At 40.4% G+C, this 15,474-nt stretch overlaps 1 protein-coding gene and 1 long non-coding RNA gene across 4 annotated transcripts in view; one reads left to right on the forward strand and one right to left on the reverse strand.

The window, feature by feature from the left end:
• The window catches only part of LOC124114713 (E3 ubiquitin-protein ligase SHPRH-like), a 460,251-nt gene that overhangs the window by 414,256 nt on the left and 30,521 nt on the right, over nt 1–15,474 (reverse strand). The gene's annotated exons all lie outside the window — the stretch shown is intronic.
• On the forward strand, nt 538–4,629 carry LOC125373204. The gene is made up of 4 exons (XR_007218351.1): nt 538–741; nt 1,013–1,085; nt 4,163–4,232; nt 4,384–4,629. It is a non-coding gene; the product is annotated as an uncharacterized LOC125373204 (long non-coding RNA).

The following is a 15,474-nucleotide window of genomic DNA, read 5'->3' on the forward strand; positions in this document are numbered from 1 at the left end:
TTTTATGGTCGGGCGTCCACGGCTGATTGGTATATCAAATCTAACACAAGGGTGTATATCATGCCCCTGAGTGTTCACGCCTCACTGGGTGGTCACGTAATAAGGTGTGGCACCAGCATCTCGGGTTACAATTTGATATTAATTCAAGTACTCCACTGATAATGTACATAGGTAGTTAACTTAATTACATTCAGTTTTGTCCGACAAGGAGCGAGTTTACTTTTTTTTAGACACAGACTTTGTAACAGGCTCTTCCCCTGGAAACACATATATTGTAAATAAATATTTTGCCGTTTCCATCAACTTTATCACGTGATGTTCTATAACTGTTGTCTTGTACACTATCCATAGTGTAAGTCACTGGCTCGAGGAATTTTCATATAGTATTATCATTAAACAACATACCCTATGCAACAGTTATGTTGCTACCCAGACAAAACTATTTTTATATTCTATGTTAAATGTAAACGATCAGTTTTTATTATAAATACAAAACCACCTTTTAAGCGGTAATACCTATCACGCATTAAACAACATATATGAACACCCATGTGATTATAAAGTCTCACGTTGGTTCCTCCGTGCAACTTCATGCCTGACTTACATTCATATTGTTCTTTCACCACACTTACGCTTCTCCAAATTTAGAAAGAAGCTGTGTACACAGTGTTCTTGCGAGTTACAATAACGCGTCCGGTTTGGCGGCAACTTCAAAGAGTGGACATATGGTTGCTCCTTCAGGTAGCTATAATTACCCTCTCTATAATGCAATATCGTATTATCCATTTGTAATGAATGATAGTAACACTAAATCGGATTGGATTCAGTTAAATCTACATTTCTCAAGGTCTCTAACACCGAGATTTGAAATATCTTTCATGTAAATACCTTCTTTGTCATGTGACTTGTATATATTCGTGTATATTCAGAATCGTACCTACGAACAATGTCTTTGAACAATGGCACAAGCAACGTGGTCTCTTTCTGTAAAACATAGCACTCTTTATTTCAGCCACAGCAAAGATCCCGAACCACGTGCAGTCAGAGTTACAGCGTCTGGTTACCGTCTTGCAGTTACGATACAGGTAAGACGTCAAAATATTTATTGTTTTATTTCTGGAAACGCCGACCCTAGAACGTGGAATTTTGGTAACACGGTTATTTCATATAACAACAACCAAATAACAACCTGTACTCCAAACAGTGAATGTGTGGCTCTGCTGCCATGCGAAACGCGATTTGTAAGAGTCTAATTTTAGTGTATTTATTTCTACCACTTTTGATAAAAAAATACGCAAACAATCTAACCTGAAAAGGAGATATCTCCATCCCCTATGGTGTTATTGCGACTTGTATACTGTCTACATGTACATTAGGCAACTTATTGTAGCTGTATGGCGACACTTGTAGTGTAGCTATGTGACCATGAATTTGCCTGTGGTGATCTGTGAAAGTGAAAACACGGAAAATTACAAAATACCAATCCATGCAGTATTTTGATGATTTACATGCGAGTTTTCTATTATTTATAACGTTAGAAATATTTAGATAAAAATAACTTTATAGACCCTATGTTTATTAATATAACAAATTGTTGTATTAATGTTTTCCTAAAATAAACATATATATCATCTTTTCTTATTGCCCCATCAAAGCTGGTGCTGAGACAATATAGAATACCCAAACGACGCATATTGTACGTGCCGTGCCGCCAGACTTCCTGTCAACTTGGCAATTAAATATCCTCGGGTATTGTCACTTCATACGGTGATACATTGTCTCGCGCACGTGGTCGGTGGGTTTTGTCTATCAGCGCCACGATCACGTGATCGTTTTGTTAATTACTCTGTGTTACGGTCTCGCCGATCCCAAACTTTCAAAGCCTTCAATAAAATTTATGAGATCATTATCTTATCTTTATTCCGACTGAATCCACCTTTATTTCAGACGCCCCCTCACACACACACTCCCAATGCAAATTCACTGAGGCTTGACCGTTACCAATTAACAGCTGTCAATTAAACAGTTCGCATCTAAGTAGTATGTTATCGAATATATTGAAAACCTTTAGAGTGCTACTTTAGGGGGGGGGGGGGGGGGGGGGTTAAAGGAGGGTGTTGGTTGTTCACAGGGTTACTCGACAATCACAATGTATACCGGTATTTCAATAATTGTATGATATATTTAGTCCTTGGGCAGCCCCAATCTGAAAACAACAATAAAATCCTAACTCTCACCGACTCCCTTAGTGGACTAAAAGCCCTCCAAAACAAAAATACCAAAAAAACGACCTAAATTAATAAACCAAATACTTAAAAGCTCCGACGACCTAACAAAAGCAGGCAAACAAATAACCTTCTTGTGGATCCCCGCCCACGTAGGAATTTACGGCAACGAAAGCGCCGATAAAGCAGCTAAATTATCTCTCAAAATACCAGTAATAAGCCTAAACCTACCCATCTCAAAATCAGAAATTAAAAGTGTAAACAAACAAAAAATTAACCATAAAATGGCATAATCAATATCAAAACTCAAATAGCCAAATCAAAAAAGTGCTCAGAAAACCACTAGCCAAAACCTAAAATCCTACACCTCTCTAAAACAATTGACAGATTTATTACAAAACTCCAAACAGGACACACGAACCTAAATAACCACCTAAAAAAACTTAAAAGACACATCACAGGCAACTGCCCCCACTGCAAACAACCCGAAACCACAGAACACGCACTCATCCACTGCACCCACTACCAAACACACAGAACCACACTACAAACCACCCTCAATCTAAATAAGGTTCCTACTCTAGATGAAATACTAAACCCTCAAAATATACCAGAAAACTTCAAGGCCCTAGGCGTATTCCTAATCAAAACAGACCTAATTAAGCGCATCTAAAAACTAATTATTCTACCAATCCAAAATCCAATAAACATACAAACACCCACCTCACCCGGCTCCCTTAGTTCCCTCCTCCACCCTCCTCGGCATTTATTCCAAATTTAAAAATTCCAAAACTTCAATATAAGCAACCCCTAAAAGCCCCCTCTTGGGTTGCACACATCACTTTCACCCTTCTCGGAATACAATAAATGGTCCGGCCAGGCCCGTGTGCGAAATACGCTACAGTCGGAAAGCGCACGTTAAATCTCCTATATCAGTCAGTCAGACCCCAGTGTTTCATATCATTTTCCCACCAAACTAAAAAAGAATAACCCCCAACTGGATATGTTTCGTTTCGTCTGTCGATTCATATTTTGGAAATTCAAGGGGAACCTCTCCGGCTTATGCAGCACACACATTTGGGAAGGTTGCTTCAATAATAATAATACTTCTTACCATGGTTTCACAGTCGTTCGGAACTTTTTTAAGATCTGACATCAGATTATGCTGTCCGAAAATTTATCTATTTTTTTTTAGTGGAGACAGGCCTATCGGAAATTCGAACTTGAACAGCAACGCCAAAACCACATTCCGCCGCAGTGACCAGCTGCTGATGACATAGACTAGGCTAGCTTTACACTAAGTCTTGTACCAGGCTGGCCCCTCTGGGTAGTAGGTCTGGTCTCTCCTTTGTCCTTGGACCCCCTTTCCGATCATAAGGGTTGAGTATCCCTTGCCAATGAAACACGTGTTTACCCTCCTTTTACCTTACAGCACCCATTTACGACACATGGGGTTAGTTTTGAGTTCGGTTATGGTTTAGAAGTCTCTTGATATAAACATATTTATTTCCATAAAGTGGAGGGATTGGCAAACAAGCAAATTTTGCTTATCTGAATGCCTCTCCCAAACATGATACATAAGTCTCTTTTAACGAATTAATCCAATGTAATTTTCGCAGTATACTCATCCTTATATAATTTCAGCTTCATGACAGTGTGAACATTGAGTGCCCCCTACACAAGTATGCAGTCACTGACAACTTATGGAGTGACCTATACAAAACGGAAGATGCAGACGACTAGCACAAGCACGCACGCACACACACACTCAGACGCACGCACGCACATGCTATATAAGTGCAATTATCTTGGACGCGACATTCAACCCAATTTCAACTCACCTCACTTATCTTACTTTGTTCATGTGCCTAAAGTTTGTGGAATGTGTTAATTACTGAAATGAAAAGCATCTTAATGTTTTTTTCATATCTTTTCAGAATATGTGCACATAGCTTTCAATGACCAGACGAAAAAAAGAATTCATTTCAAGTATGTTGAGAAGAAAACGTAAGTAAAGCACACTATTTACATTCATAATACATTTTATTCCGCAGGCTCTATTGTAAAGTTAAACTCTAGCTGCGTATAGGCTGCCATTATCCATTATATTAGACAATATGGATCCACTCATCTATACATCTATTTTCTTTTGTGACAGGACCCATCTCTGAAAAAATCACCTCACCCAAGAAAATACGACTCATTCATGAGAATGAAAAGTGCAAAGTCTCCCAAGAAATTGTCTTGTAATATAGCATGTGAATAAATATTTTTTTTGAAATATCTCACGAAATTAGTTTTATTTTATTGCTTGTAATCATGTGAACTAAAAATGTTTGTTTTGAGGAAAAAGGTCATTTGAAGCAACTCCAGGTTAAACTATCCAATGATCGAATCTTATTTCTCCTGAATTAAAATAATTCTGCTAAATATTACTACAGAAAAAAATTCGGCCAGAAATTTCTGTAGAAAAAAAAAAATTCGGCCAGAAATTTCTGTAGAAAAAAAAAAATTCGGCCAGAAATTTCTGTAGAAAAAAAAAATACTGCCAGAAATTTCTGCAGAAAAAAAAAATTTGGCCAGAAATTTCTGCAGTAATGCATTTTCTGAGCCAATTTTTGAGCTTATGAACATGTGAACACACTGGGACACACATTATTTGGATTCGACTCCTCGAGAGCTTTCCAATGATATAAAACATGATTTTGTAGCTCGCTTCCTTCTGTGTGGTCAAGTTCGGACTCCTGGCCATTCCTAAGTTGTCCCGCCCTGCCTTCTTTCAACTTGTAGGTTTAGAGGTGTAGTGTTTGGAAGCCTTTCAACTAGTAGGTTTAGAGGTGTAGTGTTTAGAAATTTGAACAAGTAGTTTTAAGGTGTAGTGTTTGGAAGCCTTTCAACTAGTAGGTTTAGAGGTGTAGTGTTTGGAAGACTTTCAACTAGTAGGTTTAGAGGTGTAGTATTTGGAAGCCTTTCAACTAGTAGGTTTAGAGGTGTAGTGTTTAGAAGCCTTTGAACTAGTAGGTTTAGAGGTGTAGTGTTTGCAAGCCTTTAAACTAGTAGGTTTAGAGGTGTAGTATTTGGAAGCCTTTCAACTAGTAGGTTTAGAGGTGTAGTGTTGAGAAGCCTTTGAACTAGTAGGTTTAGAGGTGTAGTGTTTGGAAGCCTTTAAACTAGTAGGTTTAGAGGTGTAGTGTTTGGAAGCCGTTCAACTAGTAGGTTTAGAGGTGTAGTGTTTGGAAGCCTTTAAACTAATAGGTTTAGAGGTGTGGTGTTTGGAAGCTTTCAACTAGTAGGTTTAGAGGTGTAGTGTTTGGAAGCCTTTCAACTAGTAGGTTTAGAGGTGTAGTGTTTGGAAGCCTTTCAACTAGTAGGTCTAGAGGTGTACTGTTTGGAAGCCTTTGAACAAGTAGGTTTAGAGGTGCAGTGTTTGGAAGCCTATGAACTAGTAGGTTTAGAGGTGCAGTGTTTGGAAGCCTTTCAACTAGTAGGTTTAGAGGTGAAGTGTTTGGAAGCCTTTCAACTGGTAGGTTTAGAGGTGTAGTGTTTGGAAGCCTTTAAACTAGTAGGTTTAGAGGTATAGTGTTTGGAAGCCTTTCAACTAGTAGGTTTAGAGGTGTAGTGTTTGGAAGCCGTTCAACTAGTAGGTTTAGAGGTGTAGTGTTTGGAAGCCTTTAAACTAGTAGGTTTAGAGGTGTAGTGTTTGGAAGCCTTTGAACTAGTAGGTTTACAGGTGTAGTGTTTGGAAGCCTTTCAACTAGTAGGTTTAGAAGTGTAGTGTTTGGAAGCCTTCCAACTAGTAGGTTTAGAGGTGCAGTGTTTGGAAGCCTTTCAACTAGTAGGTTTAGAGGTGCAGTGTTTGGAAGCCATTCAACTAGTAGGTTTAGAGGTGTAGTGTTTTGAAGCCTTTCAACTAGTAGGTTTAGAGGTGCGGTGTTTGGAAGCCTTTGAACAAGTAGGTTTAGAGGTGCAGTGTTTGGAAGCCTATGAACAAGTAGGTTTAGAGGTGCAGTGTTTGAAAGCCGTTCAACTAGTATGTTTAGAGGTGTAGTGTTTGGAAGCCGTTCAACTAGTAGGTTTAGAGGTGTAGTGTTTGGAAGCCTTCCAACTAGTAGGTTTAGAGGTGTAGTGTTTGGAAGCCTTTCAACTAGTAAGTTTAGAGGTGTAGTGTTTGGAAGCCTTTCAAGTAGAAGGTTTAGTGTGGTAGTGTTTGGAAGCCTTTCAACTAGTAGGTTTAGAGGTGTAGTGTTTGGAAGCCTTTCAACTAGTAGGTTTACAGGTGTAGTGTTTGGAAGCCTTTGAACTAGTAGGTTTACAGGTGTAGTGTTTGGAAGCCTTTCAACTAGTAGGTCTAGAGGTGTAGTGTTTGGAAGCCTTTCAACTAGAAGGTTTAGAGGTGCAGTGTTTGGAAGCCTTTGAACTAGTAGGTTTAGAGGTGTAGTGTTTTGAAGCCTTTCAACTAGTAGGTTTAGAGGTGCAGTGTTTGGAAGCCTATGAACTAGTAGGTTTAGTGGTGCAGTGTTTGAAAGCCGTTCAACTAGTATGTTTAGAGGTGTAGTGTTTGGAAGCCTTTCAACTAGTAGGTTTAGAGGTGTAGTGTTTGGAAGCCTTCCAACTAGTAGGTTTAGAGGTGTAGTGTTTGGAAGCCTTTCAACTAGTAAGTTTAGAGGTGTAGTGTTTGGAAGCCTTTCAAGTAGAAGGTTTAGTGTGGTAGTGTTTGGAAGCCTTTCAACTAGTAGGTTTAGAGGTGTAGTGTTTGGGAGCCTTTCAACTAGTAGGTTTACAGGTGTAGTGTTTGGAACCCTTTGAACTAGTAGGTTTACAGGTGTAGTGTTTGGAAGCCTTTCAACTAGTAGGTCTAGAGGTGTAGTGTTTGGAAGCCTTTCAACTAGTAGGTTTACAGGTGTAGTGTTTGGAAGCCTTTCAACTAGTAGGTTTAGAGGTGTAGTGTTTGGAAGCCTTTGAACTAGTAGGTTTACAGGTGTAGTGTTTGGAAGCCTTCCAACTAGTAGGTTTAGAGGTGCAGTGTTTGGAAGCCTTTCAACTAGAAGGTTTAGAGGTGCAGTGTTTGGAAGCCGTTCAACTAGTAGGTTTAGAGGTGTAGTGTTTTGAAGCCTTTCAACTAGTAGGTTTAGAGGTGCAGTGTTTGGAAGCCTATGAACTAGTAGGTTTAGAGGTGCAGTGTTTGAAAGCCGTTCAACTAGTAGGTCTAGAGGTGTAGTGTTTGGAAGCCTTTCAACTAGAAGGTTTAGAGGTGCAGTGTTTGGAAGCCTTTGAACTAGTAGGTTTAGAGGTGTAGTGTTTTGAAGCCTTTCAACTAGTAGGTTTAGAGGTGCAGTGTTTGGAAGCCTATGAACTAGTAGGTTTAGAGGTGCAGTGTTTGAAAGCCGTTCAACTAGTATGTTTAGAGGTGTAGTGTTTGGAAGCCGTTCAACTAGTAGGTTTAGAGGTGTAGTGTTTGGAAGCCTTCCAACTAGTAGGTTTAGAGGTGTAGTGTTTGGAAGCCTTTCAACTAGTAGGTTTAGAGGTGTAGTGTTTGGAAGCCTTTCAAGTAGAAGGTTTAGTGTGGTAGTGTTTGGAAGCCTTTCAACTAGTAGGTTTAGAGGTGTAGTGTTTGGAAGCCTTTCAACTAGTAGGTTTACAGGTGTAGTGTTTGGAAGTCTTTGAACTAGTAGGTTTACAGGTGTAGTGTTTCGAAGCCTTTCAACTAGTAGGTCTAGAGGTGTAGTGTTTGGAAGCCTTTCAACTAGTAGGTTTAGAGGTGTAGTGTTTGGAAGCCTTTCAACTAGTAGGTTTAGAGGTGTAGTGTTTGGAAGCCTTTCAACTAGTAGGTTTACAGGTGTAGTGTTTGGAAGCCTTTCAACTAGTAGGTTTACAGGTGTAGTGTTTTGGAGCCTTTCAACAAGTAGGTTTAGAGGTGTAGTGTTTTGGAGCCTTTCAACTAGTAGGTTTAGATGTGTAGAGTTTGGAAGCCTTTCAACTAGAAGGTTTAGAGGTGTAGTGTTTGGAAGCCTTTCAACTAGTAGGTTTAGAGGTGCAGTGTTTGAAAGCCGTTCAACTAGTATGTTTAGAGGTGTAGTGTTTGGAAGCCGTTCAACTAGTAGGTTTAGAGGTGTAGTGTTTGGAAGCCTTCCAACTAGTAGGTTTAGAGGTGTAGTGTTTGGAAGCCTTTCAACTAGTAAGTTTAGAGGTGTAGTGTTTGGAAGCCTTTCAAGTAGAAGGTTTAGTGTGGTAGTGTTTGGAAGCCTTTCAACTAGTAGGTTTAGAGGTGTAGTGTTTGGAAGCCTTTCAACTAGTAGGTTTACAGGTGTAGTGTTTGGAAGCCTTTGAACTAGTAGGTTTACAGGTGTAGTGTTTGGAAGCCTTTCAACTAGTAGGTCTAGAGGTGTAGTGTTTGGAAGCCTTTCAACTAGTAGGTTTACAGGTGTAGTGTTTGGAAGCCTTTCAACTAGTAGGTTTAGAGGTGTAGTGTTTGGAAGCCTTTCAACTAGTAGGTTTAGAGGTGTAGTGTTTGGAAGCCTTTCAACTAGTAGGTTTACAGGTGTGGTGTTTTGGAGCCTTTCAACTAGTAGGTTTAGAGGTGTAGTGTTTTGGAGCCTTTCAACTAGTAGGTTTAGATGTGTAGAGTTTGGAAGCCTTTCAACTAGAAGGTTTAGAGGTGTAGTGTTTGGAAGCCTTTCAACTAGTAGGTTTACAGGTGTAGTGTTTGGAAGCCTTTCAACTAGTAGGTCTAGAGGTGTAGTGTTTGGAAGCCTTTCAACTAGTAGGTCTAGAGGTGTAGTGTTTGGAAGCCTTTCAACTAGTAGGTTTAGAGGTGTAGTGTTTGGAAGCCTTTCAACTAGTAGGTTTACAGGTGTAGTGTTTAGAAGCCTTTAAACTAGTAGGTTTAGAGGTGTAGTGTTTGGAAGCCTTTAAACTAGTAGGTTTAGAGGTGTAGTATTTGGAAGCCTCTCAACTAGTAGGTTTAGAGGTGTAGTGTTTGGAAGCCTTTCAACTAGTAGGTTTAGAGGTGTATTGTTTTGAAGCCTTTCTACTAGTAGGTTTAGAGGTGCAGTGTTTGGAAGCCTATGAACTAGTAGGTTTAGAGGTGCAGTGTTTGGAAGCCTTTCAACTGGTAGGTTTAGAGGTGTAGTGTTTGGAAGCCTTTGAACTAGTAGGTTTACAGGTGTAGTGTTTGGAAGCCTTCCAACTAGTAGGTTTAGAGGTGCAGTGTTTGGAAGCCTTTCAACTAGAAGGTTTAGAGGTGCAGTGTTTGGAAGCCGTTCAACTAGTAGGTTTAGAGGTGTAGTGTTTTGAAGCCTTTCAACTAGTAGGTTTAGAGGTGCAGTGTTTGGAAGCCTATGAACTAGTAGGTTTAGAGGTGCAGTGTTTGAAAGCCGTTCAACTAGTATGTTTAGAGGTGTAGTGTTTGGAAGCCGTTCAACTAGTAGGTTTAGAGGTGTAGTGTTTGGAAGCCTTCCAACTAGTAGGTTTAGAGGTGTAGTGTTTGGAAGCCTTTCAACTAGTAAGTTTAGAGGTGTAGTGTTTGGAAGCCTTTCAAGTAGAAGGTTTAGTGTGGTAGTGTTTGGAAGCCTTTCAACTAGTAGGTTTAGAGGTGTAGTGTTTGGAAGCCTTTCAACTAGTAGGTTTACAGGTGTAGTGTTTGGAAGCCTTTGAACTAGTAGGTTTACAGGTGTAGTGTTTGGAAGCCTTTCAACTAGTAGGTCTAGAGGTGTAGTGTTTGGAAGCCTTTCAACTAGTAGGTTTACAGGTGTAGTGTTTGGAAGCCTTTCAACTAGTAGGTTTAGAGGTGTAGTGTTTGGAAGCCTTTGAACTAGTAGGTTTACAGGTGTAGTGTTTGGAAGCCTTCCAACTAGTAGGTTTAGAGGTGCAGTGTTTGGAAGCCTTTCAACTAGAAGGTTTAGAGGTGCAGTGTTTGGAAGCCGTTCAACTAGTAGGTTTAGAGGTGTAGTGTTTTGAAGCCTTTCAACTAGTAGGTTTAGAGGTGCAGTGTTTGGAAGCCTATGAACTAGTAGGTTTAGAGGTGCAGTGTTTGAAAGCCGTTCAACTAATATGTTTAGAGGTGTAGTGTTTGGAAGCCGTTCAACTAGTAGGTTTAGAGGTGTAGTGTTTGGAAGCCTTCCAACTAGTAGGTTTAGAGGTGTAGTGTTTGGAAGCCTTTCAACTAGTAAGTTTAGAGGTGTAGTGTTTGGAAGCCTTTCAAGTAGAAGGTTTAGTGTGGTAGTGTTTGGAAGCCTTTCAACTAGTAGGTTTACAGGTGTAGTGTTTTGGAGCCTTTCAACAAGTAGGTTTAGAGGTGTAGTGTTTTGGAGCCTTTCAACTAGTAGGTTTAGATGTGTAGAGTTTGGAAGCCTTTCAACTAGAAGGTTTAGAGGTGTAGTGTTTGGAAGCCTTTCAACTAGTAGGTTTACAGGTGTAGTGTTTGGAAGCCTTTCAACTAGTAGGTCTAGAGGTGTAGTGTTTGGAAGCCTTTCAACTAGTAGGTCTAGAGGTGTAGTGTTTGGAAGCCTTTCAACTAGTAGGTTTAGAGGTGTAGTGTTTGGAAGCCTTTCAACTGGTAGGTTTACAGGTGTAGTGTTTAGAAGCCTTTAAACTAGTAGGTTTAGAGGTGTAGTGTTTGGAAGCCTTTAAACTAGTAGGTTTAGAGGTGTAGTATTTGGAAGCCTCTCAACTAGTAGGTTTAGAGGTGTAGTGTTTGGAAGCCTTTCAACTAGTAGGTTTAGAGGTGTAGTGTTTTGAAGCCTTTCAACTAGTAGGTTTAGAGGTGCAGTGTTTGGAAGCCTATGAACTAGTAGGTTTAGAGGTGCAGTGTTTGGAAGCCTTTCAACTGGTAGGTTTAGAGGTGTAGTGTTTGGAAGCCTTTGAACTAGTAGGTTTACAGGTGTAGTGTTTGGAAGCCTTCCAACTAGTAGGTTTAGAGGTGCAGTGTTTGGAAGCCTTTCAACTAGAAGGTTTAGAGGTGCAGTGTTTGGAAGCCGTTCAACTAGTAGGTTTAGAGGTGTAGTGTTTTGAAGCCTTTCAACTAGTAGGTTTAGAGGTGCAGTGTTTGGAAGCCTATGAACTAGTAGGTTTAGAGGTGCAGTGTTTGAAAGCCGTTCAACTAGTATGTTTAGAGGTGTAGTGTTTGGAAGCCGTTCAACTAGTAGGTTTAGAGGTGTAGTGTTTGGAAGCCTTCCAACTAGTAGGTTTAGAGGTGTAGTGTTTGGAAGCCTTTCAACTAGTAAGTTTAGAGGTGTAGTGTTTGGAAGCCTTTCAACTAGTAAGTTTAGAGGTGTAGTGTTTGGAAGCCTTTCAAGTAGAAGGTTTAGTGTGGTAGTGTTTGGAAGCCTTTCAACTAGTAGGTTTAGAGGTGTAGTGTTTTGGAGCCTTTCAACTAGTAGGTTTAGATGTGTAGTGTTTGGAAGCCTTTCAACTAGTAGGTTTACAGGTGTAGTGTTTGGAAGCCTTTCAACTAGTAGGTCTAGAGGTGTAGTGTTTGGAAGCCTTTCAAGTAGAAGGTTTAGTGTGGTAGTGTTTGGAAGCCTTTCAACTAGTAGGTTTAGAGGTGTAGTGTTTGGAAGCCTTTCAACTAGAAGGTTTAGAGGTGTAGTGTTTGGAAGCCTTTCAACTAGTAGGTTTACAGGTGTAGTGTTTGGAAGCCTTTCAACTAGTAGGTCTAGAGGTGTAGTGTTTGGAAGCCTTTCAACTAGTAGGTCTAGAGGTGTAGTGTTTGGAAGCCTTTCAACTAGTAGGTTTAGAGGTGTAGTGTTTGGAAGCCTTTCAACTGGTAGGTTTACAGGTGTAGTGTTTAGAAGCCTTTAAACTAGTAGGTTTAGAGGTGTAGTGTTTGGAAGCCTTTAAACTAGTAGGTTTAGAGGTGTAGTATTTGGAAGCCTCTCAACTAGTAGGTTTAGAGGTGTAGTGTTTGGAAGCCTTTCAACTAGTAGGTTTAGAGGTGTAGTGTTTTGAAGCCTTTCAACTAGTAGGTTTAGAGGTGCAGTGTTTGGAAGCCTATGAACTAGTAGGTTTAGAGGTGCAGTGTTTGGAAGCCTTTCAACTGGTAGGTTTAGAGGTGTAGTGTTTGGAAGCCTTTGAACTAGTAGGTTTACAGGTGTAGTGTTTGGAAGCCTTCCAACTAGTAGGTTTAGAGGTGCAGTGTTTGGAAGCCTTTCAACTAGAAGGTTTAGAGGTGCAGTGTTTGGAAGCCGTTCAACTAGTAGGTTTAGAGGTGTAGTGTTTTGAAGCCTTTCAACTCGTAGGTTTAGAGGTGCAGTGTTTGGAAGCCTATGAACTAGTAGGTTTAGAGGTGCAGTGTTTGAAAGCCGTTCAACTAGTATGTTTAGAGGTGTAGTGTTTGGAAGCCGTTCAACTAGTAGGTTTAGAGGTGTAGTGTTTGGAAGCCTTCCAACTAGTAGGTTTAGAGGTGTAGTGTTTGGAAGCCTTTCAACTAGTAAGTTTAGAGGTGTAGTGTTTGGAAGCCTTTCAAGTAGAAGGTTTAGTGTGGTAGTGTTTGGAAGCCTTTCAACTAGTAGGTTTAGAGGTGTAGTGTTTGGAAGCCTTTCAACTAGTAGGTTTACAGGTGTAGTGTTTGGAAGCCTTTGAACTAGTAGGTTTACAGGTGTAGTGTTTGGAAGCCTTTCAACTAGTAGGTCTAGAGGTGTAGTGTTTGGAAGCCTTTCAACTAGTAGGTTTAGAGGTGTAGTGTTTGGAAGCCTTTCAACTAGTAGGTTTAGAGGTGTAGTGTTTGGAAGCCTTTCAACTAGTAGGTTTACAGGTGTAGTGTTTGGAAGCCTTCCAACTAGTAGGTTTAGAGGTGCAGTGTTTGGAAGCCTTTCAACTAGTAGGTTTAGAGGTGTAGTGTTTTGAAGCCTTTCAACTAGTAGGTTTAGAGGTGCAGTGTTTGGAAGCCTATGAACTAGTAGGTTTAGAGGTGCAGTGTTTGAAAGCCGTTCAACTAGTATGTTTAGAGGTGTAGTGTTTGGAAGCCGTTCAACTAGTAGGTTTAGAGGTGTAGTGTTTGGAAGCCTTTCAACTAGTAAGTTTAGAGGTGTAGTGTTTGGAAGCCTTTCAAGTAGAAGGTTTAGTGTGGTAGTGTTTGGAAGCCTTTCAACTAGTAGGTTTAGAGGTGTAGTGTTTGGAAGCCTTTCAACTAGTAGGTTTACAGGTGTAGTGTTTGGAAGCCTTTGAACTAGTAGGTTTACAGGTGTAGTGTTTGGAAGCCTTTCAACTAGTAGGTCTAGAGGTGTAGTGTTTGGAAGCCTTTCAACTAGTAGGTTTACAGGTGTAGTGTTTGGAAGCCTTTCAACTAGTAGGTTTAGAGGTGTAGTGTTTGGAAGCCTTTGAACTAGTAGGTTTACAGGTGTAGTGTTTGGAAGCCTTCCAACTAGTAGGTTTAGAGGTGCAGTGTTTGGAAGCCTTTCAACTAGAAGGTTTAGAGGTGCAGTGTTTGGAAGCCGTTCAACTAGTAGGTTTAGAGGTGTAGTGTTTTGAAGCCTTTCAACTAGTAGGTTTAGAGGTGCAGTGTTTGGAAGCCTATGAACTAGTAGGTTTAGAGGTGCAGTGTTTGAAAGCCGTTCAACTAGTATGTTTAGAGGTGTAGTGTTTGGAAGCCGTTCAACTAGTAGGTCTAGAGGTGTAGTGTTTGGAAGCCTTTCAACTAGAAGGTTTAGAGGTGCAGTGTTTGGAAGCCTTTGAACTAGTAGGTTTAGAGGTGTAGTGTTTTGAAGCCTTTCAACTAGTAGGTTTAGAGGTGCAGTGTTTGGAAGCCTATGAACTAGTAGGTTTAGAGGTGCAGTGTTTGAAAGCCGTTCAACTAGTATGTTTAGAGGTGTAGTGTTTGGAAGCCGTTCAACTAGTAGGTTTAGAGGTGTAGTGTTTGGAAGCCTTCCAACTAGTAGGTTTAGAGGTGTAGTGTTTGGAAGCCTTTCAACTAGTAGGTTTAGAGGTGTAGTGTTTGGAAGCCTTTCAAGTAGAAGGTTTAGTGTGGTAGTGTTTGGAAGCCTTTCAACTAGTAGGTTTAGAGGTGTAGTGTTTGGAAGCCTTTCAACTAGTAGGTTTACAGGTGTAGTGTTTGGAAGTCTTTGAACTAGTAGGTTTACAGGTGTAGTGTTTGGAAGCCTTTCAACTAGTAGGTCTAGAGGTGTAGTGTTTGGAAGCCTTTCAACTAGTAGGTTTACAGGTGTAGTGTTTGGAAGCCTTTCAACTAGTAGGTTTAGAGGTGTAGTGTTTGGAAGCCTTTGAACTAGTAGGTTTACAGGTGTAGTGTTTGGAAGCCTTCCAACTAGTAGGTTTAGAGGTGTAGTGTTTTGGAGCCTTTCAACAAGTAGGTTTAGAGGTGTAGTGTTTTGGAGCCTTTCAACTAGTAGGTTTAGATGTGTAGAGTTTGGAAGCCTTTCAACTAGAAGGTTTAGAGGTGTAGTGTTTGGAAGCCTTTCAACTAGTAGGTTTAGAGGTGCAGTGTTTGAAAGCCGTTCAACTAGTATGTTTAGAGGTGTAGTGTTTGGAAGCCGTTCAACTAGTAGGTTTAGAGGTGTAGTGTTTGGAAGCCTTCCAACTAGTAGGTTTAGAGGTGTAGTGTTTGGAAGCCTTTCAACTAGTAAGTTTAGAGGTGTAGTGTTTGGAAGCCTTTCAAGTAGAAGGTTTAGTGTGGTAGTGTTTGGAAGCCTTTCAACTAGTAGGTTTAGAGGTGTAGTGTTTGGAAGCCTTTCAACTAGTAGGTTTACAGGTGTAGTGTTTGGAAGCCTTTGAACTAGTAGGTTTACAGGTGTAGTGTTTGGAAGCCTTTCAACTAGTAGGTCTAGAGGTGTAGTGTTTGGAAGCCTTTCAACTAGTAGGTTTACAGGTGTAGTGTTTGGAAGCCTTTCAACTAGTAGGTTTAGAGGTGTAGTGTTTGGAAGCCTTTCAACTAGTAGGTTTACAGGTGTAGTGTTTGGAAGCCTTTCAACTAGTAGGTTTACAGGTGTGGTGTTTTGGAGCCTTTCAACTAGTAGGTTTAGAGGTGTAGTGTTTTGGAGCCTTTCAACTAGTAGGTTTAGATGTGTAGAGTTTGGAAGCCTTTAAACTAGAAGGTTTAGAGGTGTAGTGTTTGGAAGCCTTTCAACTAGTAGGTTTACAGGTGTAGTGTTTGGAAGCCTTTCAACTAGTAGGTCTAGAGGTGTAGTGTTTGGAAGCCTTTCAACTAGTAGGTCTAGAGGTGTAGTGTTTGGAAGCCTTTCAACTAGTAGGTTTAGAGGTGCGGTGTTTGGAAGCCTTTCAACTAGTAGGTTTACAGGTG

This window comes from Haliotis rufescens, unplaced genomic scaffold, assembly GCF_023055435.1.
Source record: "Haliotis rufescens isolate VD_foot unplaced genomic scaffold, xgHalRufe1.0.p SCAF_5, whole genome shotgun sequence".
Lineage (NCBI taxonomy): Eukaryota > Metazoa > Mollusca > Gastropoda > Lepetellida > Haliotidae > Haliotis > Haliotis rufescens.